Source organism: Vanessa cardui, chromosome 7 (assembly GCF_905220365.1).
Source record: "Vanessa cardui chromosome 7, ilVanCard2.1, whole genome shotgun sequence".
NCBI lineage: Eukaryota > Metazoa > Arthropoda > Insecta > Lepidoptera > Nymphalidae > Vanessa > Vanessa cardui.
Genome location: NC_061129.1, coordinates 3187935 through 3212628, shown reverse-complemented (window position 1 = coordinate 3212628; position 24694 = coordinate 3187935). Strand labels below are relative to the sequence as shown.

Sequence of the window (24694 nt, the reverse complement as noted above, 5' to 3'; positions counted from 1 at the left end):
AAATAAATCGAATACAAGAACAAGCTACGTAATTTCAAATGCGATAAGTGTTGAGTTATCTACATACATGATACTGGAAATAAAACAGTACATTGTTTCTATCAACCATTATGAGTGTAGTTAAATTTAGGGTACGTGAATAATTTTCTCATTTCCTAATAATAACTACATTCCCTATAATTTAGGTCTCGTCGTGTATTATTCGTTGTATTTTACAATAGTAAATTTTAGTATACATATGCTAACATGGCGCTAATGTACAGTCGGGGTAAGAAAAGGTTCGTCACCTTAAGATCTATTATCGATATATATTATAGACAAAGAGAAGAATTTTTCATGAATCATTAGATGGATACATTTTTAAATACATACTAATAATTCTGATATTAGGTAACAAGTATCGATTATCATACTAAAAGAAACATCATAATCGATAAAAGTAACAAATATACGATGTGATTTTAACAATAAATATAAAATATCAGCAATAGCAAAAAGCCAACGACACGCGGTGTTTCCAGGCGGTCACCCATCCAAGTACTGAACGCGCCCGTCGTTGCTTAACTTCGGTGATCGGACGAGAACCGGTGTATTCAACGTGGTATGGACGGTATTTGGAATTTCAATATGTGACACTGGTACATTTGATTATAGAATAAAAACAATTAATTTTTTTTGGTGAACTTCTAACTCTTACAACCTTATTACCGAGCCCTACTTAATTTTAGGGCACATTCATAATTTTATTTTTGATATCATTTGATAAAATCGATGGTCGTATTGACGATAATTCAGATCACATGACATTATATTTACTGCTCGATATATTTAAATTATTTGACGTTACTTTTTGTATTAAAATAAACCGTCAACGCTATCTAGTGCTTTGTTCATACGTCACGTTCCACAGACAGATGTCGCTTAGCAAAAATTGATCAGTTCTACATCGCGGTGGTGGAAACATCCAATGAAAATATAATTACGTTTTGTGTTCAGAATATTGTATCTCTGGTTTCCCTTCAGAACGTATAAATCTTTCGCCTTTTACTAAATATTTCCGTGGAGGGGATCTTTAATTTGACAAATTGTAATGTGGACTTGTAATCATATGTATTGTGTATTATATTGTAATAAAATACTTTGCCCAAGAACTGTTCGTAGTGTACAATATAGTGTATGTTTTTCTAAGATGCAGCTTTAGACATCCTACAATATGATTATAATTTATGTAAATAATCATGCTACACGAGTCGGCCCCATTGAAATATAGTAAAACATATCTGAAAGTCTTTATTGTAAAAATAACATCATACGAAAATGTTTGAATCAGCTAATACTAACTATTCGTTGTGGTTGCCAACCGTTATAGGGACAGGCAACTTAGTTGTTTAGGGCACTTTCATAATTCGTTCATTTCGAACTTACTATTTGTAAGAGTATTTTTTATGAAGTAAGATCTTTATTATATTTTTTCGATTTCTGTTTCATTGGTTTTTGTGTGGTGATTTTACATACAATATTAAAAGTTGTTTGGAAAAGCACATATTAGTCAAGGTTAAATCACATGTAGCATTAACCATAGTTAGTGTACATGACAGTCGACTCGTCGTGACCAATTTATTTTTAATAATTGCAAAATGTTTGATTTTGTTTGAATATTAAGTAAAATTGTAAATAGTATTCTTACAATTTATAAAGTAATATTTATAAAGTATAATTAAAAAGTTCTATGAACATTAATTTAGGGCATTTATCAACATCTATGAAAGTGGTTAAAAGTTATTATGAGAAATCGAGAGCGCCTTTTTCTAGAATTACATATAGTAATGTCTACTTTAACATTTCTGATAGACAACCTGTAAATATTCAGTTTATTTTTCTATAATACTTTTATGTAGGTTTAGCATAAAAAGTAGATTTTTTGGGAATAAGGATTTATTTTAATAATTCGTATGTAAATAAAGTTTGTTTTACTTGTACATTAAATATGGGCTTGTAATCGCCAACGTCCATACCACGTTGAATACACCGGTTCTCGTCCGATCACCGAAGTTAAGCAACGTCGGGCGCGTTCAGTACTTGGATGGGTGACCGCCTGGGAACACCGCGTGTCGTTGGCTTTTTGCTATCACTTATTCAAATTTAATATCACATCTCTGTACTCTACTTATTATATCGATTAAGTTGCGAAACAATTCTTGTTATCTATCTATAACTATTTTGAAATAATGTTTATTTAACAATGAAGTCCGAATCGTTACTCCACCATTCTTACTGTAATATCTAATCAGCTTCCGGGTTGCATTTTATTGACTTTTCAATATTTTTACTGAATAAAAACACAAAATAATAAATATGGTACTTATGTAATTGCAAGCTAAAACTTATATTTTCTGTTGTAAATCTTTTGATAGCGCGATCGTTTTTATTAAGTTGTATTATTTGTTTTCAAAACTTATTACTTTGGTATTATTTGTTTATTAATCCTGCCGAAGTAGGACTGTCAAATATATATAAGACTCATTTGAGTGTTCCCCTCCACGGAAATCTTTAGTAAAAGGCGAAAGATTTATACGTTTTGAAGCGAAACCAGAGATTCCATTATATGAACGCAAAACGTTATTATATTTTCATTTGATGATAACACCATCGCGATGTAGAACTGTTGAATTTTCGCTAAGCGACATGTATCTGCGGCGCTTATGATACAATACGGACGCTAGATGGCGTTAGCTGTTTCATTTAATAATTTGTAAAAAAATATTAAATGGATAGCTTTAAATATCTCGAGCAAGAACTATATTGTGATAAGATTCGGATAATCATAGATACGACCATCGATAGACCATAGATAGTAGAAATATATAAAATAAGAAAATTATAAATGTGCCCTAATCAGCTGAAGTTGCAATTTTTAAAAGTTGAACGAAAAATAAACTGTGTTTTTGGATGGAGCTACATATTACAGCTCGAAATTAGTTAAGGTTTTACTAGAAAAAGAATACTGATATGCTGAAAGAACCCTTCTCTTCCTCTTCATAAATCAGTAGATATTGTAGTCACGGCAGCAACCTTAAATACAAATTTACTAATAATTCGGATCTTAAATAAAAAGTATTGTTTGTCGTACTTAAAGAAAGAAAATCAAACGATTAAAACCAAAAAGAAGACGGTGTGTTAAATACACACCGTCTTCTTTTTGGTTACAATGTACTGCTTTATTTCTAACATCATGTATGTGGATCACTCAACACTTATTGCATTTCAAATTACGTAAATTATTCGTGTATTCGATTTATTACGGTTCGTATAGACATTTCAGAAGGCACAGTAGGAGAAGTCCTACTTTGGTAGGTTAAACATTTTATTCATTTTATTATTTTATGAGTTTACAATATTATTACATTTTTTATTCTATTTTTTTTATTACGCTTATTTATCACTTTTGCTTGTTTATGTACGGTGACCGTAAATAATTATGTTTATGGGAATTTGAATTACTTTCATATATCGAAGATGAAATATTTTATACTCTACAATAAATACGCCAGTACAATTGCCAACGTCCATACCACGTTGAATACACCGGTTCTCGTCCGATCACCGAAGTTAAGCAACGTCGGGCGCGTTCAGTACTTGGATGGGTGACCGCCTGGGAACACCGCGTGTCGTTGGCCTTTTGCTATTGCTGACATCTAATATTTATTATTAAATTCACACCGTTTATTTGTTACTTTTGTCGATTGTGATGTTTCTTATAGTACGATAATCTCTACTTGTTATCTTCTATCAGAGTTATTAGTTTTTATTTAAAAATCTATCCGTTTGATTATTCATGAAAAAACTCGTCCATTTGTTTATATTTGTGTTTTTTAAATTAAAATCTCCATTCTTTTGGGTATTTCGATGTGTAACACTAGTACATTTTATTATAGAATAAAATGCACCAGTGTTACCATAAATTTTTTGCGTAAACTTTTAACTCTTACAATCTTACTACCGAGCCCTAATCAACTTTAGGGCACATTCATAATTTTAACATTTGATAAAATTTTTAAGAATTTCCCTCTAAAATTACAACGTTGCTAGCGATGGTCGTATTTATGATAATTCAGATCACATGACACAATAATTACTGCTCGATACATTTAAATTATTTGACATTCCTTTTTGTATCAAAGTGAACCGTCGCGTCGACGCCATCTAATGTCATTTGTTCATACGTCACGCGCCATAGATAGATGTCGCTTTGCGAAAATTGAACAGTTCTACATCGCGATGGTAAAACGATCAAATGAAGATATAGATATGTTTTGGTGTTCAAAGGATAGTATCTCTGGTTTCCCTTCAAAACGTATAAATCTTTCGCCTTTTACTAAAGATTTCCGTGGAGGGGAACACTCAAATGAGTCTTTCATATTTTTGACGGTCCTACTTTGGTCGGATTAATAATTTATTATAATTAATATAATATTGTTGGAATAAACAAGTGACATCAGCAAGTCATACAACTTCCCTATTTAAAAAAAAAATGCGGGAGATTTGTAGTTGACACATTGAGAATTGCAATTATAATTATTACGGTGTAATGTGATTATTGATGGTTATTTGTGTTGTAGACTAAATGTTTTTCTTTTGTGGTAGATTGATTGTTATTATAAATTAAAGATAATTGTTTTAGAGGTTAACCTACTTCCTACTTCTGGTTCTAAAAATATAATTAAAACATCTTTAAGTTGTAATGTGGTCTCGCAATAATCTGTATTGTGTATTGTATTAAAATTAAAGATATTACCCAAGAACTGTTCCTAGAATATAATATAGCAAATCCCTTGAAATATGTTAATCTAAGATACAGCTGTAGATCTCCTTCAATATGATTAGACTTTATGTTAATAACCATGCTACACGTGTTGGTCCTATTGAAATATAGTAGAACATATCCGAAAGTTTATATTGTGACAAGAACATCATATGAAAACGTTTGAATAGGCTTATGCTAAATATTTGTTGTGGTTGCCAACCATTATAGGAACAGGTAACTTAGTTGTTTAGAGCACTTTCATAATTCGTTCATTTCGGACTTACAATTTGTATTTTTTATGAAGTAAGATCTTTATTTTTTCGATGCCTGTTTCATTGGTTTTTGTGTGGTGATTTTACATACTATATTAAAAGTTGTTTGGAAAAGCACATATTAGTCATGGTTTAATCACATGTAGCATTTACTATAGTTAGTCTACTTGATAATCGAATCGTCGTGACCTATTTATTTTTAATAATTGCAAAATGTTTCTATTTTGTTTTTTTAAGTACATAGTATTTTTCTATGATAATATATAGTATAATTAAAAATGCAAACCTATAAACATGAATTTAGGGCATTTGTCAGGTAAAATATGTCTGAATTAATAGTACAACTATGAGAGCGGTTAAATAAAGTTTGTTTTAGTTGTACACTTTGTTTTAGATGTACATTAAATATGACTGTGCAATTGCCAACGTCCATACCACGTTGAATACTGCTGTAATCGTATATAAGGTGTATTCAACGTGGTATGGGCGTTGGCAACGGTTTTGTCATATTTAATGTACGTTTTTAAAAATATTTCGTTTAAAGAATATATTTTTTACCCATTTCAAACGTCGGATTAAATTGAAACTTTTCACACTTCCTCAATGATAAATGACAGTACTATGATGTCACTGAAATAATCTGATGACGGAAATGGAAGGTGCCTGAAAGATTCCTTGATCTTGAAGAAACTGAAGGCATTGGGAAATTTAAATTTATTTTTATAAAATCTTTGTCAAAAGATAATTCATATACTACACGACTTGAAGTAAAGTATTGGGGACGAAGACATTATGACATGTGAAAAATTATACAGGTGCCCTAAATTTTATTGCCATCATAATTATTAATTTTAAAAATGATCTAATTATTTTAGTTTAAATGTGTATTTGGGATATTGTTAATATTAAAGGTATACATACATGATATTCGAAATAAAACAGTAAATAGTTACCAATTTTCAATAATTCTATTATGATCGCAAATAAATTAAGGGCACCTGTATAATTTTCTCAATTCATAATATCTTCGTCCCCGATACTTAACTTCCCGTCGTGTAATATTAAAAACGTTCCTATAATTCTTTCGTCCTACAATCCAGGTTCCGTCGTCTATTACTAGTTGTGTTTTGACTAATATTTCATAATGATAAATTTTATTATCCATATTCTACCATTGCTGTAATGTACCTGGGAGTCTTACATAAGATATTGCATGAAGGCCTTTATTGTGCGTTATTTCCTCTATTCCGATGACAAGATTTTCAATTCAAAGCATAAGTAAGCTGCGTTAACTATTATTAATATCTTTAGTTCATTTTCAAAACGTATAAATTTTTCAACTTTTCCTACAGGTTTTTGCACAAGAGACATGCAAATGAGCCAAGACTCGTTTCTTTTAAAAGTTCTACTAAAGCAATATTGACACAGTTATAACTGAGTGTAAGTAAATTTACTACATGAAAGATTTATTGGTAAATACATGTTATGAAGTTGTTTACTTTCCTTATTTCGCTTATTTACCTCTATTGTTTTTTGCGTACGGTGACCATACAGTTTATTTTTTGGGAATTTGAATTTATTTTCATCTATTGAAATAAATGATATTTTAAACTGTACATTTAATATCACACACTAATCGCTAACGTCCATACCACGTTGAATACACCGGTTCTCGTCCGATCACCGAAGTTAAGCAACGTCGGGCGCGTTCAGTACTTGGATGGGTGACTGCCTGGGAACACCGCGTGTCGTTGGCTTTTTGCTATTGCTGATATTTTATATTTATTGTTACAATCACATCGTATATTTGTTACTTTTATCGATTATGATGTTTCTTTTAGTATGATAATCGATACCTGTTACCTAATATCAGAATTATTAGTATGTATTTAAAATGTATCCATCTAATGATTCATGAAAAACTCTTTTCTTTATCTATAATATATATCGATAATAGATCTTAAGGTGACGAACCTTTTCTTACCCCGACTGTACATTAGCGCCATATTAGCATATGGATACTAAAATTGACTATTGTAAAATACAACGAATAATACACGACGAGACCTAAATTGTAGGGAATGTAGTTATTAGTAGGAAATGAGAAAATTATTCAGGTTCCCTAAATTTAACTGCACTCATAATGGTTGATAGAAACAATGTACTGTTTTATTTCCAGAATCATGTATGTAGATAACTCAACACTTATCGCATTTCATATTACGTAGCTTGTTCGTGTATTCGATTCATTTCGGTTTGTATAGATACTTCAGAAGGCACAGTAGAAAAAGTCCTACTTAGGTAGGTTAGACATTTTATTCAATGTGATTACAATATTATTAAATTTTTTTACTATTGCTTTTTCATGTACGGTGACCGTAAATATTTTTTATGGGAATTTAAACTGACTTTCATACATCGAAAATGAAATATTTTAAAGTCTACATTAAATATGACTGAGCAATTGCCAACGTCCATACCACGTTGAATACACCGGTTCTCGTCCGATCACCGAAGTTAAGCAACGTCGGGCGCGTTCAGTACTTGGATGGGTGACCGCCTGGGAACACCGCGTGCCGTTGGCTTTTTGCTATCACTACTTCAAATTTAATATCACATCTGTGTTCACTACTATAACTCGATTAATATGCTTGTCTTTTTAAGTTAAGAACTTTGTTATCTACTATAACATTTTATAATTATTTTGTATTAAACCATTACCGCCTGGCCACGGGATTTTAATATCTAATTAGCTTCCGGGTTGCATTTCAATGACTCTTAAATATTTTTAGTGAATACAAACATAATATAATAAATACTTGGGTAATTGCATAGTTGAAATACTTATATTTTATGGCGTAATATAAGATAAAGATAGAGATTTTAAACCTTATTACATTGTTTATTAATCCTACCAAAGTAGGACTGTCAAAAATATGTAAGACTCATTTGAGTGTTCCCCTCCACGGAAATCTTTAGTAAAAGGCGAAAGATTTATACGTTTTGAAGGGAAACCAGAGATACCATTCTCTCAATTCAAAGCGTACTTATGATATCATTTGATCATTCCACCACCGTGATACAGAACTGTTCAATTTTTGGTAAGCGACATCTATCTATGGCGCGTGACGCATGAACTAGACACTAGATGGTGTGGACGCGACGGTTTATTTTAATACAAAAAGTAATGTCAACGTAGTAATTTGCGAGGGAAATCCTTAGGAATTTTATCAAATGATAAAATTATGAATGTGCCCTAAAGTTGAGTAGGGCTCGGGCATAAGGTTGTAAGAGTTAAAAGTTCACCAAATAAATTTAACTGTTTTTATTCTGTAATAAAAGGTACCAGTGTCACATATTGAAACACCTAAATAAATGGAGATTTTAATGTAAATAACACAAATATACACAAAGAGGAGATTTTTTCATGAATCATTAGACGGATAGATTTTTAAATACAAACTAATAATTCTGATAGTAGATAACAAGTATTGACTACCATACTAAAAGAAACACAATCGATTAAAGTAACAAATATACGGTGTGAATGTAATAATAAATATTAGATATCAGCAATACCAAAAAGCCAACGGCACGCGGTGTTTCCAGGCGGTCACCCATCCAAGTACTGAACGCGCCCGACGTTGCTTAACTTCGGTGATCGGACGAGAACCGGTGTATTCAACGTGGTATGGACGTTGGCGGCTGTCACGTCTTATTTGATGTTCAGTTTTAAAATATGTGTCATTTTCAATAAAAGGAATAATTTTCGTATTTCCACAAAATTTTGTATGGTCACCGCACACAAAAAAGTAGAAATGAATAAGCGAAATACTAAAACTATACAATTTCATTATGTTGTTAATTTATCGAAATTGAGTTTACCTCTTTCAATCTTGCATGAGTAGGACTTTTAAAATAAAAGAGTCGTGGCAAATTTGATTGTTTCCTCTGCGGAAAACTGTTGGGAAAGGTGAAGGATTTACACGTTTTGAAGATTAACTAGAGATATTAATAATTGGTAACACAGCTTACTTACGCTTTGAATTGAAAATCTTGTCATCATGACGTAATACAGGAAACAATGTGTAACGCGTAATCTAATGTCAATTTTTTTGCACAGTAAAGGCCTTCATGGAATTTGTTATGTAAGGCTTCAAGTACAGCTAGAGTAAGAAAACCTTCGTCCACCATTCCTTTATCAAGTTGTAAATTCTTAGTACCTTTTGAAACTATAGCGTCTGCTAACTTGGTCCAAAATAGTGTATCAAAAGATGTTACACTAGACCGTCCCTTTGGACTAAATCTTGTTTTGTAACAACATGAAGCCTTTTTATTGGCGTAATTAGTCATTACAAATTAAAATAAGATATGATATCGTCTACTGAATTGTCAAAATATATCTGTCAGTGTCATATATTCTCGATCGGAAAAGCAGATTATCGCCCATACTGAGCACACGATAATAGATCTTAAGGTGACGAACCCTTTCTTATCCCGACTGTACATTAGCGCCATGTTAGCATATGGATACTAAAATTGACTATTGTAAAATACAACGAATAATACACGACGAGACCTAAATTACAGAGAATGTAGTTAATATTAGGAAATGAGAAAATTATTCAGGTTCCCTAAATTTAACTGCACTCATAATGGTTGATGGTAACAATGTATTGTTTTATTTCCAGTATCATGTATGTGGATCACTGAACACTTATCGCATTTCGAATTACGTAGCTTATTCGTGTAGTCGATTCGTTGTAATTATTATATTCAATATAGTTATAATTATTGCTATATTTGGAGTCGGTGTGAGCCAAGAAAACTCTATCGTATATCTATCGAAAACAATACGAGTATAATTTAACAAATACGTTTTAGACCATAATATACTGTGTCAATCAAGGGGCTCATATCGCTTGTTTCTTTTGACTGTTGAGGCGCGTGCCCGTGGCTGACACCAGCTCCAAATACAACAATAATTATAACTACGTTATATAATCGTAAATCGACTTTTAAGTAGTCTAATATTTTTCATTTCATTTTACTTAGGAGGACATGCATATTCATTTGTTTTAAAATAGTGTTCTGTTTGAAGTCGGTTTTTCCTATTGTTAAAATAATTATTTATAATCGATGTGTTATTATACAATAAATATAATAATAATAAAAAATTATACAATATTATGAAATTTTTCTTTCCTGCTTTTTTATGTACGGTGACCGTAAATCATTTTTTTATGGGAATTTGAACTTACTTTCATATATCGAAAATGAAACATTTTAAAGTCTTCACTAAATAAGATAGACAGATCTCCAACGTCCATACCACGTTGAATACACCGGTTCTCGTCCGATCACCGAAGTTAAGCAACGTCGGGCGCGTTCAGTACTTGGATGGGTGACCGCCTGGGAACACCGCGTGCCGTTGGCTTTTTGCTATCACTTCTTCAAATTTATTTTATCGATTGTGTTTCTTTTAGTATGATAATCAATACTTGTTATCTACTATTAGAATTATTAGTTTGTATTTAAAAATCTATCCATCTTATGATTCATGGAAAACTCTGCTGTTTGTGTATATTTGTGTTATTTAAATTAAAAATCTCCATTTATTTGGAATTTCAATATGTGGCACTGGTACATTTGATTATAGAATAAAAAAAAATAATTTTTTTTTGGTGAACTTCTAACTCTTACAACCTTATTACCGAACCCTTCTTAATTTTAGGGCACATTCATAATTTTATTTTTGATATCATTTGATAAAATCGATGGTCGTATTGACGATAATTCGGACGTTGGCAATTAATGTGTGATATTAATAGTACAGTTTAAAATATCATTTATTTTCATTGTATGAAAATAAATTCAAATTCCCAAAAAAAAATGTATGGTCACCGTACGCAACCAACAATAGAGGTAAATAAGCGAAATAAGGAAAATAAACAACTACATAACATGTATTTATGGAATAAATCTTTCATGTAGTAAATTTACTTACACTTAGGTATAACTGTGTCAATATTGCTTTAGTAGGACTTTTAAAAGAAATGAGTCTTGGCTCATTTGAATGTACCTTGTGCAAAAAAGTGTAGGAAAAGTTGAAAAAATTATACATTTTGAAAATGAACTAAAGATATTAATAATTGTTAACGTAGCTTACTTATGCTTTGAATTGAAAATCTTGTCATCGTGATTGTACGAAAGAAAAGAATGCACAGAATGTTCTAAAGAAAAGAAGGTCTTCATGCAATACTTTATGTAAGATTCTCAGGTACATTACAGCAATGGTAGAATATGGATAATAAAATTTATTATTATAATATTAATAAACGTGTACTAAAAATACAGACGAATTGATAACCTCCTCCTTTTGGAAGTCGGTTGAAAAACGCTCTTGATCTTTCGTAATAACTTTTAACCACTCTCATAGTTGTACTAATAATTAAGATATGTCTTACCTGACAAATGCCCTTAATTAATGTTTATCCCTTCCTTAATATTTATCTATCTTTTTAATTATACTATACATTACTAAATACACTGTTTACATTTTCACTTAATATGAAAATAAATGTAACGATTGCGCAACTATAATTAAAAATAAATCGGTCGCAACGTGTCGACTGTTAGGTAAAACTAACTGTGGTAAATACTCCATTTAATTAAACTGACTGACTGACTGACTAGAGAAAAAAATGTAATAAAATAAAAATTGTACGTTACGAAAAAATAAAGATCTTACTTAAAAAAAATACAACTCCTAAAAATTATAACTCCGAAATGAACGAATTATGAAAGTGCCCTAAACAATTAAATTACTTGTCCCTAAAGCAGTTGGAAACCTCGATGAATAGTTAGCTTTGGGTGTTTCAAACATTATGATGTAATTTTCACTATATAGACTTTCAGATATGTTTTACTATATTCCACTAGGGCCGACACTTGTAGCATGATTGTTTACACAAAGTCTAAGCCAATCGAAGGAGAAGTAATGTAAATTAACGTATTTCGTGGGATTTGCTACGTTGTACACAACTAACATTTCTTGAGTGACGTCTTTCATTCCAATACAATACGCAAATTCATTGGTACAAGTTCATATTACAACTTAGGGATATATCAATGATGTATGTTGTGTAATATTAATCCTACCGAAGAAGGACTGTCAAAAATATCTAAGACTCATTTGAGTGTTCCCCTCCACGGAAATCTTTAGTAAAAGGCGAAAGATTTATGCGTTTTGAAGGGAAACCAGAGATACTATCCTCGGAACACAAAATGTAATTATATTTTCATTTGATGGTTCCACCATCGCGATGTAGAACTGTTCAATTTTTATTAAGTGACATCTCTTTGTGGAACGTGACGTCTGAACAAAGCACTAGATGGCGTTGTCGGTTTATTTTAATACAAAAAGTAACGTCAAATAATTTAAATATATCGAGCAGTAAATATAATGTCATTTGATCTTTTTCATGAATGCGGCCATCGTTGCTCTAGCAATGTTGTTATTTTAGAGATAAATTCTATGAAATTTTATCAAATGATATCAAAAATAAAATTATGAATGTGCCCTAAAGTTGAGTAGGGCTCGGGCATAAAGTTGTAAGAGTTAAAAGTTCACCAAATAAATTTAACTGTTTTTATTCTGTAATAAAAGGTACCAGTGTCACATATTGAAACACCCAAATAAATGGAGATTTTAATGTAAATAACACAAATATACACAAAAAGCAGAGTTTTCCATGAATCATAAGATGGATAGATTTTTAAATACAAACTAATAATTCTGATAGTAGATGAGAAGTATTGATTATCATACTAAAAGAAACATCAGAATCGATTAAAGTCGCAAAGACATTGTTTAATTTTAATTATAAATATTCGATATCAACAGTAGCAAAAGCCAACGACACGCGGTGTTCCCAGGCGGTCACCCATCCAAGTACTGAACGCGCCCGACGTTGCTTAACTTCGGTGATCGGACGAGAACCGGTGTATTCAACGTGGTATGGACGTTGGCGAATGCAACGTCTTATTTGATGTTCAGTTTTAAAATATGTGTCATTTTCAATAAAAGAAATAATTTTCGTATTTCCACAAAATTTTGTATGGTCACCGCACACAAAAAAGTAGAGATGAATAAGCGAAATACTATAACTATACAATTTCATTATATTGTTTATTTATCGAAATTGAGTTTACCTGTTTCAATCTTGCATGAGTAGGACTTTTAAAATAAAAGAGTCGTGGCAAATTTGATTGTTTCCTCTGCGGAAAACTGTTGGGAAAGGTGAAGGATTTACACGTTTTGAAGATTAACTAGAGATATTAATAATTGGTAACACAGCTTACTTACGCTTTGAATTGAAAATCTTGTCATCATGACGTAATACAGGAAACAATGTGTAACGCTTAATCTAATGTCAATTTTTTTGCACAGTAAAGGCCTTCATGGAATTTGTTATGTAAGGCTTCAAGTACAGCTAGAGTAAGAAAACCTTCGTCGACCATTCCTTTATCAAGTTGTAAATTCTTAGTACCTTTAGAAACTATAGCACTTAAATGACCACTGAATATAAAATTAAACTTACATCGTCTGCTAACTTGGTCCAAAATAGGGTATCAAAAGATGTTACACTAGACCGTCCCTTTGGACTAAATCTTGTTTTGTAACAACATGAAGCCTTTCTATTGGCGTAATTAGTCATAACAAATTAAAATTAGATACGATATCGTCTACTGAATTGTCAAAATATATCTGTCAGTGTCATATATTCTCGATCGGAGAAGCAGATTATCGCCCATACTGAGCACACGATAATAGATCTTAAAGTGACGAACTTTTTCTTACCTCGACTATACATTGGCGCCATGCAGAGCCGGATTTAAAGGTCTGAAGGCCCCGGGCCACAAAGCAGTGGGGGCCCTAGACAAACAGAAGCATGAACAACCTAATAATTTTATTATCATGAATTAATTACTTTTTTATTTCAATCACTAAGGTATGATTTATTTACTTGTATCGGTAACTTTTAAAATATTAAATAATAACATTATTATAATTTGACTATATTATTATATCGGTATTTATTATCACTTCTGATTTTTTTATGTACGGTGACTGTAAATAATTTTTTTATGGGAATTTAAACTGACTTTCATATATCGAAAATGAAACATTTTAAAGTCTACATTAAATATGACGGACCAATCGCCAACGTCCATACCACGTTGAATACACCGGTTCTCGTCCGATCACCGAAGTTAAGCAACGTCGGGCGCGTTCAGTACTTGGATGGGTGACCGCCTGGGAACACCGCGTGTCGTTGGCCTTTTTGCTATCACTACTTCAAATTTAATATCAAATCTCTGTGCTCTACTTATAATATCGATTAAGGTGCGAAACAATCCTTGTTATCTACAATAACTATTTTGAAATAATGTTTTTTTAACAATGAAGTCCGATTCGTTACTCCTCCATTCTTACTACAATATCTAATTAGCTTCAGGGTTGCATTTCATTAACTCTTCAATATTTTGAGTGAATAAAAACACAAAATAATAAATATTTGTGAAAATCTTATATTTTCTGATGTTAATCTTTTGATAGCGCGATCGTTTTCATAGAGTTCTATTATTCGTATTCAAACTTTATTACTTTGGTATTAAGTGTTTATTAATCCTAACGAAGTAGGACTGTCAAAAATATATAAGACTCATTTGAGTGTTCCCCTCCACGGAAATCTTTAGTAAAAGGCGAAAGATTTATACGTTTTGAAGGGAAACCAGAGATACAATACTCTGAAAGCAAACATAGTTATATTTTCATTTGATGATTCCGCCATCGCGATGTAGAACTCTTGAATTTTCGCTAAGTGACATCTATCAGCGGCGCTTATGATACAATACGGACGCTAGATGGCGTTAGCGGTTTCATTTAATAATTTGTAAAAAAATATTAAATGGATAGTTTTAAATATCTCGAGCCAGAACTATATTGTGATAAGATTCGGATAATCATAGATACGATCATCGATAGACCATAGATAGTAGAAATATATAAAATAAGAAAATTATAAATGTGCCCTAATCAGCTGAGGTTGCAATTTTTAAAAGTTGAACGAAAAAAAGTGTGTTATTGGATGGAGCTACATATTACAGCCCGAAATTAGTTAAGGTTTTACAAGAAAAAGTATACTGATATGCTGAAAGAACCCTTCTCTTCCTATTCATAAATCAGTAGATATCGTAGTCACGGCTGCAACCTAATTTTTAAATACAAATTAACTAATAATTCTGATCTTAGATAAAAAGTATTGTTTGTCGTTCTTAAAGAGAGAAAAACAAATCGATAACAGGAAGAAATACACGGTGTGGATTTAATTCGATATCAGCAATAGCAAAAAGCCAACGACACGCGGTGTTCCCAGGCGGTCACCCATCCAAGTACTGAACGCGCCCGACGTTGCTTAACTTCGGTGATCGGACGAGAACCGGTGTATTCAACGTGGTATGGACGTTGGCGATTGCTAAAGCATATTTAAAGTACAGTTTCAGAAGTAATTAATTTTAAATTTATGAAACCCATTTCCAAAGAAAATATTGTATGGTCACCGTAAACGAAAAAAAATCCCTTACTCTGTCCCTACGTCCCTTTCTACACAACGGATTTTGATTCGGCGTTTTTAATAGATAGAGTGATTCGAAAGACATGTCTTTGTGTATAATACATGGACAATATAGTAAAGAAACGATGATCATTTGAGAAGTTTGTAATGTGATGTCGTAAATAAATAAATTTTGTAGTAATTTTTATTTAAATAAGATACGTGTTGAGTATAGTACCTTTACCGTTATACTTTCAAAAAAGGTGCTCTTATTCTTATTACTCTAAGATCTGACATTGATTCCCTTAATATTTATAATATCCCACAAACATAATATTATTGGAAATAAAATAGTACATTGTTATCATCAATAATTATGATTGCAGATAAGTTTAGGGCACCTGTAGAATTCTCATTTTAGAATAATAACTTCGTTCCCTACAATTTAATGCATAATATACATAACAATTTTGGGGTACAGTGTGTGATATAGATTCATCGTCTAATATTCATTGGACAATATAAACAGTACCTAATAGGAATTTGTCGCATTAAATGGTGCCTAGATATGTGCTATGAATTAAATCAAATCAATTTTAATTTAAGTAAAGTTCACATTGAAGCGTTTTTGAATCCTCAATAATTAATTACCACCGTTTCGTGAATCAATTATTATAAAAAAAAATTGAAATTCATAGGTACATGTTAATATATCATGGTCACCGTATTTTAAAGCTGTACAAATAATTAAACAATTAAGTGAACGAAGACTGTCTTTCTTGATCTTATTTAATAGTGAAACTTAGGTTAGGATAAATTTATAAGTTAAATTAGGCTTATTTTTAGGGCTTCTTCTATTTAATGTACCTGCTTTGCTTTTTTTTAATTCATCTAATATGTAGTTTACGTAATTATTGAATAGAATATTTATAAATATTATGTTAATTATTAAAATACGATATATATATATATAAAACATATACAGTAACTCTTGTTTTTTTAATTTTTAATATTACACACTTATATAAGATATGATCCATAATTTTAGTTGAACCATCGCCAACGTCCATACCACGTTGAATACACCGGTTCTCGTCCGATCACCGAAGTTAAGCAACGTCGGGCGCGTTCAGTACTTGGATGGGTGACCGCCTGGGAACACCGCGTGTCGTTGGCCTTTTTGCAACTGATATCAAAATTAAATATATGTTTTGACTACGATATTTATAAAAAAAAAACTCAAATTTTATATATCGCTCCGAATTGTTAAAAAAACATTTATGTAATGCCTCATTAATTATTTATTTCATATACCATAACGATGTTGACTGATGAAAAATAAAAAAATACATCAAGTATATAAATACCATTAATTAATATTAAGACCCTACCAATAGAAAACTATAAGTGTCCCAGTTGTACTTTTTAAAGGCAAACATATTAGCTATTGTTATTTATAATCTAGCATTTGTTATTATTATAACTTGTTCATATTGTCGTTAATAAAATCGCATAGGATTTATGACGCAAGCTGCATCAAATGTCCATCAGGGCTATATGCGTTTAGCATATGACGGCAGTTATTATTATTTTTTTATGACATAGGTGGCAAACGATCAGGAGGCTCACCTGATGGAAAGTGACTACCACCGCCCATGGACATCTGCAACACCAGGGGGCTTGCAGGTGCGTTGCCGGCCTTTAAGAAAGGAGTACGCTCTTTTCTTGAAGGTTCCCAAATCGTATCGGTTCGGAAAAACCGCCGGCGAAAGTTAATAAAACTCTTCCCGTAACAAATTTGTCTTCCAGCAACTGATATTAAATCAACATTTTAATTATTCACCAGCTAGTTCCACACAAACGTCAATTGAGGGAAATGCGTAACGCCTTTTTAAAATGAGATAAAAAAGGCTATTATAATATCAGTAGTTCGGGATGGCCAAAATAATATCGTTTTACAATGATGCTTCAATCTTTTGTTATAATGCCACGCTATCGTCCAATTGTTTTCTAATGACAGCTCAATCATATTTAAAATAAGAAATAGTGTTACATGCCAGTATTAAATGTTCTGCCATATAGAATAATATTAATTACAGTTTTACAAAGTATTGATCAATTGATTACAATAATAATTGTATATAATAAAGCAAATTCAATAGCCCCTGCTATATTCATAATATGCAATAGTAATGGGAAATAAATTGTGATATTGAATCAAATGTCATAAAAACCGTATTGAAGGCTAAGGTTACTCTCGTAACCCTATAGATACCCTACACCTCTACCATGTCAAATATTATGCCCAGACAAACAGTTATTAGTATGCTAATTATTTGCCCTTTTGCCTTCTCAGTCTCTATTCATTAATAATTTAGTAAAGTATGACTGATCTAATCAATAGCGTTGCCTGATAATATATCTACTCTGACCAAACACGTGAGAAATAGCTTTTTAACTAAATTAGGTAATCGTTTTATTTTTTAGTATTGTTTAATATTTTTGAACTAAGAGTCGCCAACGTCCATACCACGTTGAATACACCGGTTCTCGTCCGATCACCGAAGTTAAGCAACGTCGGGCGCGTTCAGTACTTGGATGGGTGACCGCCTGGGAACACCGCGTGTCGTTGGCCTTTTTTATATAAATTTATTTTATATTTTTTCTAGTATACAATAATAAAGTAGTAAATCCAATCTAATATTACAAACTTTTAATTAAAATCTGATAAGTTTTCACGTCTAATACAACCGACCATCTTTAGCATTTGCATACATAACGGGTGCAACAAAAAACATACGCTATGCAATACGACCCCCCCCCCCCGTCTAACTGGCAAAAACTAGTTCAAACTAGTACAAATTACTGCCTTCATTCTTAATTGTCATTGACACAGATTAGTTATTAGTGTTACGAATACTGACGTATGAGGACGATGACCTTATACTTTGTTTTGGTGAAAGTTTAAAATAATTAAAGTAACGGTTAAGTAAGAGCCCGTTAATGTCCCACTGCTGGGCCTTACTCCACCACGCTGCTTCAATATGTTGTTTACACTTGGCAGATTCTCATCCACCACGGTAAAACCTGGAGGTTTTTATGCTGTTGGTCTCCACTACCGAGCACGAGATGAACCATAAATAGAAATTAATTACATCAAGTTTTGAACTTAGAATCATCAGCTAAGGTTCACGCTTTGTCATTATTAGTGAGTTATTCCAGTTCAAATTATGTATTTTATTACATACCAAGAAAATATATAATCATCATTAGTAAATAATGGATACGATCACAATACACAATAATTTTACAAGACATCTACTTATATATTTTGACAAATTTTAAACAATTATATAATATAAAAGTTCCATTGTCTTATCGGAACGAATACATAGATAAACTCTTGACCTCTAGTGTCTAATTAATGTATAAATGAATAAAGTTGAACAAATATGACAAATATTTTTGATAAGATACATAGTATTGAAATACATTTCATTCCAAATTGTAAACTTAGTTATCTTGTCACAAATGATCCAAAATTTCGCCGAGCCCGATACATCGTAATCGGTTCCATGGTGTAATGGTTAGCACTCTGGACTTTGAATCCAGCGATCCGAGTTCAAATCTCGGTGGAACCTGATCTTTATTTTTAGTGAAATTATTATTTCGGCATTTGTAACGATATAAAATAATTAATTAATTTATATTCGAGTCTGTCACAAATACATTCCTTGATGTTATATTAATTATAATTTTAATTTTGTCGTTTAATATGTAATCGATCAAATTGATTTTTAAATCAACTGATAAAAAACAAATCAGCAATATTTATTGATAAAAAAATAAATATATTTAATCTGAAATCGAATAGACAAGTTCAATAATTAAATAATTATTTATTGTTTCTTTATTCGATTATAAAAAAATCGAATAAATATTCAGCAAATTTTCAATAACCGCACCTGTCACCTGTCAAATGACTAAAATAACCCTTAACACGTCACAAGTCCCGTTAACCCACTGAAGGCCCGGCTCCGGCCTCTCGGGCCCCGTAGGTTTTAATGAAAAAGCATCAAATTTCATAATTGACGAGAACGCGCCCCGCCCCTGCCTTCGGGGAGCCACAATTTATTAATCAGAAATAATAATTCACAGGTAATGTCGGCGTCGCGACGTGAACTACTGATAAGTATCGTGTCCGCTTGTAATCGGAAGGGTTAGGGCCGGTGATACTGTTTATTCAAATTAATTTAATCAGTTGATTATGTTATTATAAAAATCACTGTAAATTCTTTGTGCATGTAACTAGGAAACTGAGAAATTATGAGACTATGACGAAATCATCTGTATATAATTCATGGCTATTATTATTTTTTAATTCTAATGATTATTCCCCATTTATATTTAATATAGTAATAACGGTAAATTGTTATATTAGTAAGCAAGTATTTAGTCGTTTAGAATAACTATTATAATATAATATTATAATAAGATATTTAATTTTACCAGTAGAATATACCGTATATGTATACATATATGTATATATATGTCTTTCTTCTGATTTTGGTTGGTTGGCGTTAATTATCTAACATCAAGCGTTCGTTTTTCGAAATTAAATTATTTAAAAATCCTGGGTGTGTTGCACAAATGTTGGCACGAAACTTCACCAATGGATCAAAATCAACTTGTATAAATGATAATATAGAATCCCACAAAAAGTATTTATATATTATATCTTCAATTTATATTTGTACCTTTGCCAAGAAAATCGTGGAATTATCGTATGAGGAAGAAGAGAAACATAAACTGACAAATTATACCAAGGAAATACTAGTATTTTTAAAAACGAAAATATGCTACTATAAAATTATTACATAAGTAATAATTAGTGCTGTTTTGACCAATTGCTTTATACTGTTGATAAAGTTTTATATTAAAAATAGATATTCTTATATACCTGATCAAATTGTTGTAAATAGAGAGAAATATGATACTCTAAAATATATACCAACTATATTAAAATAGGTCCTCAATATGTGACTTTAGTGGGATTCTTTTTATGGCCCACATGATGGTAAGTGGTCATCACTGTCCATAGACAATGACGCTGTAAAATATAGTAACCATTCCTTTCATCGTCAATGTACCGCCAACCTTGGGAAGTAAGATGTTATGTCTTGTGCCTGTAGTTACACTCTTCCTTCAAACTGGAACACAACAATACTAAGTACTGATGTTTGGCGGTAGAATATCTGATGACCTACCACCGGCAATAAATTCGGTAGTGTTATACGGTATGGGCTTTAATTTTTTTATATATCTAGATAAACTGTCAAAGCCTCTAAATACATGACAATCGTGTCAAACTTAGCTGTCACACACACTAGGATAATGAAGTTGGCTCCTTTATTTCAATTGCGAAACTCTATCAAGATATATAAATAATCTAAGGCCCGTGACTTAAATTCATCAAACACATAAATTCGTAACTAAATCTTCAGTTTAATTAAAATCGTTAACAGTTGATTAAACATCGTTTAAAATTGTTAAACTAGCTTACATAGATTTCAAGCCGCGACACGCTAGCGTTCCCTTGACACCTACAACGGAAGAGTTAGCATTTTTTTATTAAAGTAATCAGTTAATACGTAAGGCGCGCCGTTATATACGCCTCCGAAATGTTTTATTATAAAACTAATGGACATCGTTTCAAGTTTCAAGTTATGTGCCTCAGGGACTCGCGTGCCTTCCATCAAGGATACAAACCTTGTAAATGTTTTAATTAGGTCATTTCGATATGATTTGATATGGTTTTCTGTTAACAAGCGGTCGCGTAAGCTACTTTTGTTACTGGTAATGGTTTTTGGTGTATATTTTGTCTGGAAGAGATCGCTTTTTACATCTAGTCTTATATGTCGGAGAACTGGTGACAAAATAAATAGAAAAACCAATTTATAAGTAAGCAATGTATATTTAAAACAATAACAATATATTATACTTATTCTTAAACACTAATTACAATTAATTAGATACATAGAATTATTAAATTTTATTAAACAACGTTCAGACTACCGATTGTGCGGTGTTCAACACTGAACAACTTCTGATTTGTTGTTTTTTTTGTGTAAAGTAATACTGTTGGCCCTACTGGCCTTTACAGCGTCACCGGATTTTCAGGCGAGTACTAATGTCCTTAGCCCTGAGGTTGAGTGCTGAGCTCGGGTTTAAAGTTTAAAGTCCTGGTGGGTGATTTGTTGACATCTATCGAGCCTTTTTATAACAACTTGTCTATTTGAGTCAATAGCACAAGCGTATTATAAGATCGGATTAATTAAAAATTATTATTTCCCATATATATTTGTGGGATTATGTCATATTTCTTTTATTTATCAAATCAATACGTCTTACATTCGGATCCATTCTATGAATACTGTCTAGTCTAAACTACTTATAAAAAATAAATCATCTAATAAGGAGGGGTACGTACAAAAATTAAATAAAAACGTTAACTAAACTATCTTAATATTGATGTTGAAGTTGTTTTTATTCTGCAGAAAAGAGCTATCCGAACTATTTACAATATTAGCTCTAGGACATCATTACACGAGAATGAGAAATTTAAAGAAATCGGTGTATTAACGGCTGCTTCATAATATACGATAATATAATGTTTATACAAAAGATTATAAAAGAGTATTCCATCAAAGCTGATATACTATTAATACAAGATATAATAATAAACTTGTTACTCCTAGTTTCCGTTTGCATACGGTAAAGAGTATTTTTTTGGGAAATGGTATACGCGTTTATAATAAGATATATGTAAATATAATTAATTTGCAATTATCAAAGTTTAAAAAGATTATTAAGACTAAATTAATAAATAAATCATATTTGTAATTAAAAGAGTACTTTTTGGAAAGAAACGACTGGAGTTAGGTTCGGGTTCCATGATAGGACACTAATTACTGTAAATAACAGCATTGTAAATTTATCTATATGAAAAGAGCAACTAGAAGCGCGAGCGCTAGAAGCTACTTTCCGAAACGGTGGTAGTATTTAATTATTCACATTTCAAAAACGCTTCATTGTGAAGTTTACTTGAATAAATTGAATTGATTAATATACCACGTATATAACTGTTTTTTTTAAATGTTGTGTACAATAAAGCTATTATAACGGCTTAAACGGAGCAAAAATGCCTTTAATTATTTATTATATGTCGTTAAAATATTTAGACGTCGAAAAACTTAGACCGATAAAAGGAGTAACCATATATTCAAATATATTATTTTTCATACCATACTTTTAAAGGGAACTATCATTTAACATGGTGGTAGAGCTATTGAACTATTTGCAAGATCGTCTGGTACCTCGATCCCGTATTGTACCAATTAATCAATCAAAATAAACTTTATTCAAGTAGACTTTTACAAGCACTTTTGAATCGTCATTTCACAATTAAGTGAAGCTACCACCGGTTCGGAAAGTAGATTCTACCGAAAAGAACTGGCAGGAAACTTAGTAGTTACTCTTTTTTTACCAGACACCATATTCTAATGTTGTTGCTTAAGAACGAGTAAGCTAGTGTAATTAAAGTTATCGGAATGTCGGGTATTGGTATTATTTCCTACAATGCCAATTGATGGGCGTCAGTGACCCACTTGGCAGTTCGCCTGCTGATTATAAATAAAACTACTATGTTAAATATAAGATTGTTCCGCTGAAAACACATAAGAAATTGTAGAATGTTCATTTATATGTATATATATTTACATAGTTGCTACAAACGTTGCCTTATGTAATATAACATGACTAATTTTATTTAATCAAGTTTTCATTCAGATTATTTACACATAATTGATTAATAATATAAGAGAATAAATATATCTATATAAATCGTCATACGGTTCCATGGTGTAATGGTTAGCACTCTGGACTTTGAATCCAGCGATCCGAGTTCAAATCTCGGTGGAACCTGATTTTTTATTTTTTAATCTAATATTTTTATATCAAGTTATTAGTATAAGTAAATTCGTATTTGAGGCAAGTATCATTAATACATATATAATACTAGTGACAAGCCCCGGCTTCGTAAGGGTGCAATACTGGTAAATTGGTAATACATAAACAGCAGAATATTAATATATTACAAAATCATAGCTTTTGTTATTATACGATACAAACTGCTATGTCTCTGCATTTTAAATCAGCAATATCTTCGAAAAAAAAAAATCAACATTGCATATGTTTGTCCATATAAAATACACAATGTATTTAAGATACATTTTGGTACTTGTATTATACATATATATCTTCCTCATGAATCACTTTATCTATTAAAAAAACGGCATCAAAATCTGTTGTATAATTTTAAAGATCTAAGCATACACAGAGACAGACATACAGTAAGCGGCTTTGTTCCATACTATGTAATGATTACTCTATATATTAATAAGGTAAATAATAGATTAATAGATAAACCCGTTTGGTATCACTCACTAATCACATACTGTACCGCTAAACAACTTGGCGTTGTTGTGTTCTGGCTTAAAGAGTCAGTAAGCAAGTGTCACTACAGGCATAAGGGTGCATAACATTTATGGTGGCCAAATTCAGGAAGAGTTTGGCCACCAAACTTAGCATTGGTTTTTTAAGGGTTAATATTTTTAGCAGCTCCAATATCTATGGGTGCTAATTGGTCTTTACCATCCCAATATAAATAAAAAAAAAGAATATGCAGATAATTAATAAGTGCATCACGGTAACGTTTTCAAAATATTTTGAAATCGAATAAAAATTGCAAATCAACTAATAATTTTTCTACATATTTTTTTACTTGTTCTACTTAATCCTTTCTAACTTTTATATTACATATAATTAACATTTACTGTATTTATTATAATTTAACAAAGATTAATTTTTGGAGCGGAATTTTATTTCAATTAGGTTCGAATATTGTGATGTAGTTGAGTGTTTTGTGAGAGTTTAAAATG

General features: G+C 31.4%; 19 non-coding genes and 1 pseudogene across 19 annotated transcripts; 12 read left to right on the top strand and 8 right to left on the bottom strand.

The window, feature by feature from the left end:
• Nucleotides 1–496: 496 nt before the first annotated feature.
• On the bottom strand, nt 497–615 carry LOC124531474 (annotated as a pseudogene).
• Nucleotides 616–1003: 388 nt separating this feature from the next.
• On the top strand, nt 1004–1117 carry LOC124531497. Its single transcript, XR_006966543.1, has one exon. It is a non-coding gene; the product is annotated as a U5 spliceosomal RNA (small nuclear RNA).
• Nucleotides 1118–2001: 884 nt separating this feature from the next.
• On the top strand, nt 2002–2120 carry LOC124531508. Its single transcript, XR_006966554.1, has one exon. It is a non-coding gene; the product is annotated as a 5S ribosomal RNA (ribosomal RNA).
• A 362-nt stretch (nt 2121–2482) lies between these two features.
• Nucleotides 2483–2598, bottom strand: LOC124531492. Its single transcript, XR_006966539.1, has one exon. It is a non-coding gene; the product is annotated as a U5 spliceosomal RNA (small nuclear RNA).
• A 960-nt stretch (nt 2599–3558) lies between these two features.
• LOC124531545 lies at nt 3559–3677 on the top strand. The gene has a single exon (XR_006966588.1). It is a non-coding gene; the product is annotated as a 5S ribosomal RNA (ribosomal RNA).
• A 654-nt stretch (nt 3678–4331) lies between these two features.
• LOC124531486 lies at nt 4332–4447 on the top strand. The gene has a single exon (XR_006966533.1). It is a non-coding gene; the product is annotated as a U5 spliceosomal RNA (small nuclear RNA).
• Nucleotides 4448–6714: 2267 nt separating this feature from the next.
• Nucleotides 6715–6833, top strand: LOC124531546. Its single transcript, XR_006966589.1, has one exon. It is a non-coding gene; the product is annotated as a 5S ribosomal RNA (ribosomal RNA).
• Nucleotides 6834–7542: 709 nt separating this feature from the next.
• Nucleotides 7543–7661, top strand: LOC124531522. The gene has a single exon (XR_006966567.1). It is a non-coding gene; the product is annotated as a 5S ribosomal RNA (ribosomal RNA).
• Nucleotides 7662–7983: 322 nt separating this feature from the next.
• LOC124531477 lies at nt 7984–8099 on the bottom strand. The gene has a single exon (XR_006966524.1). It is a non-coding gene; the product is annotated as a U5 spliceosomal RNA (small nuclear RNA).
• A 561-nt stretch (nt 8100–8660) lies between these two features.
• LOC124531548 lies at nt 8661–8779 on the bottom strand. The gene has a single exon (XR_006966591.1). It is a non-coding gene; the product is annotated as a 5S ribosomal RNA (ribosomal RNA).
• A 1615-nt stretch (nt 8780–10394) lies between these two features.
• Nucleotides 10395–10513, top strand: LOC124531540. Its single transcript, XR_006966583.1, has one exon. It is a non-coding gene; the product is annotated as a 5S ribosomal RNA (ribosomal RNA).
• Nucleotides 10514–12229: 1716 nt separating this feature from the next.
• On the bottom strand, nt 12230–12345 carry LOC124531488. Its single transcript, XR_006966535.1, has one exon. It is a non-coding gene; the product is annotated as a U5 spliceosomal RNA (small nuclear RNA).
• A 644-nt stretch (nt 12346–12989) lies between these two features.
• LOC124531507 lies at nt 12990–13108 on the bottom strand. The gene has a single exon (XR_006966553.1). It is a non-coding gene; the product is annotated as a 5S ribosomal RNA (ribosomal RNA).
• A 1193-nt stretch (nt 13109–14301) lies between these two features.
• Nucleotides 14302–14420, top strand: LOC124531533. Its single transcript, XR_006966577.1, has one exon. It is a non-coding gene; the product is annotated as a 5S ribosomal RNA (ribosomal RNA).
• A 346-nt stretch (nt 14421–14766) lies between these two features.
• LOC124531481 lies at nt 14767–14882 on the bottom strand. Its single transcript, XR_006966528.1, has one exon. It is a non-coding gene; the product is annotated as a U5 spliceosomal RNA (small nuclear RNA).
• A 611-nt stretch (nt 14883–15493) lies between these two features.
• Nucleotides 15494–15612, bottom strand: LOC124531506. Its single transcript, XR_006966552.1, has one exon. It is a non-coding gene; the product is annotated as a 5S ribosomal RNA (ribosomal RNA).
• Nucleotides 15613–16753: 1141 nt separating this feature from the next.
• On the top strand, nt 16754–16872 carry LOC124531520. Its single transcript, XR_006966566.1, has one exon. It is a non-coding gene; the product is annotated as a 5S ribosomal RNA (ribosomal RNA).
• A 1339-nt stretch (nt 16873–18211) lies between these two features.
• Nucleotides 18212–18330, top strand: LOC124531509. The gene has a single exon (XR_006966555.1). It is a non-coding gene; the product is annotated as a 5S ribosomal RNA (ribosomal RNA).
• A 934-nt stretch (nt 18331–19264) lies between these two features.
• Nucleotides 19265–19336, top strand: Trnaq-uug. Its single transcript has one exon. It is a non-coding gene; the product is annotated as a tRNA-Gln (tRNA).
• Nucleotides 19337–23606: 4270 nt separating this feature from the next.
• On the top strand, nt 23607–23678 carry Trnaq-uug. Its single transcript has one exon. It is a non-coding gene; the product is annotated as a tRNA-Gln (tRNA).
• Nucleotides 23679–24694: the final 1016 nt, after the last annotated feature.